Here is a 1,517-nt window from a genome sequence, read left to right as displayed (position 1 = left end):
AGAGAAAGAGAAAGAAAAAAAAAAAAAAAAAAAAAAAAAAAAAAAAAAGAGAACTACAGGCCAATATCCTTGATGAAAACGCATGCAAAAATCCTCAACAAGATACTTGCAAATGGAAGTCAACAGCACATAAAAAGAATTATCCACCAGGATCAAGTGGGATTATTCCTGGGTTACAGGTCTGGTTCAATATTTGCAAATCAATCAATGTGATACATCACATCAAGAAAAGAAAAGATAAAAACCATATGATCCTGTCAATAGATGCAGAAAAAGCATTTGACAAAATACAGCATCGCTTCTTAATAAAGACACCCGAGAAAGTCGGGATAGAAGTAATTTACTTAAACATCATAAAAGCCATCTATGAGAAGCCCTCAGCTAACATCATCCTTAACAGGGAAAAACTGAGAGCTTTCTCCCTGAGATCAGGAACACGACAAGGATGTCCACTCTCACCACTGTTGTTTAACATAGTGCGGGATGTCCTAGCATCAGCCATCAGACAACAATAGAAATCAAAGGCATCAAAATTGGCAAAGAAGTCAAACGTTCACTTTTACAGACGACATGATTCTCTACATAGAAAACCCGACAAACTCCACCAGAAGCCTACTAGAACTGATCCAAGAATTCAGCAAAGTTGCAGGGTACAAAATCAACGTGCAGAAATCGGTTGCATTCTTATACATCAACAATGAAACAACGAAAAGAGAAATCAAGAAACTGATCCCATTCATAATCGCACAAAAAAACCATAAAGTACCTTGGAATAAACCTAATCAAGTATATAATAAATCTGTATGATGAAAACTATAGAAAACTTTGGAAGCAAATTGAAGAACACACAAAGAAATGGAAAAACATTCCATGCTCATGGATAGGAAGAATAAATATAGTTCAAATGTCATTACTACCCAAAGCAATCTACACATTCCATGCAATCCCAATTAAGTTGCACCAGCATTNCCTTGAGGGTGTTATGCTGAGCGAAATAAGTCAGGCAGAGAAGGACAAATATCATATGTTTGCACGTATAGGAGGATTAAGAGGAACTTAACGAAGCACCATGGGGCAGAAGAAGGCGGGAAATAGTGGGGGAGGGGGAGATAATCAAACCATGAGAGACTCTTGAATGCTGAGAACAAACTGAGGAGTGATGGGTGTGGGGGAGGAAGGGGGAAGATGGACATGGAGGAGGGCACCTGTGGGGATGAGCACTGGGTGTCATATGGAAACCAACTTGACAGTAAACTGTTTGTAAAAAAAAAAAAAAACACATAAAAATAAAAATGCCTCATCCTTAAAAAAAAACCAGGCTAATTAGGGGCGCCCAGGTGGCTCAGCCAGTTAAGCATCCCACTTTGGTTCAGGTCATGACCTCATGGGTAGTGAATTCGAGCCCTGCATTAGGCTCTGTGCCGACAGCTTGGAGCCTGGAACCTACTTCGGATTCTGTGTCTCCATTTCTCTCTCTCTGCCCTTTCCCTGTTCTCTCTCTCTCTCTCTCTCTCTCT

Source organism: Crocuta crocuta, unplaced genomic scaffold, assembly GCF_008692635.1.
Source record: "Crocuta crocuta isolate KB4526 unplaced genomic scaffold, BGI_CrCroc_1.0 scaffold2175, whole genome shotgun sequence".
In the NCBI taxonomy this organism is placed as follows: Eukaryota; Metazoa; Chordata; class Mammalia; order Carnivora; family Hyaenidae; genus Crocuta; species Crocuta crocuta.
This window is presented reverse-complemented; position numbering follows the sequence as displayed.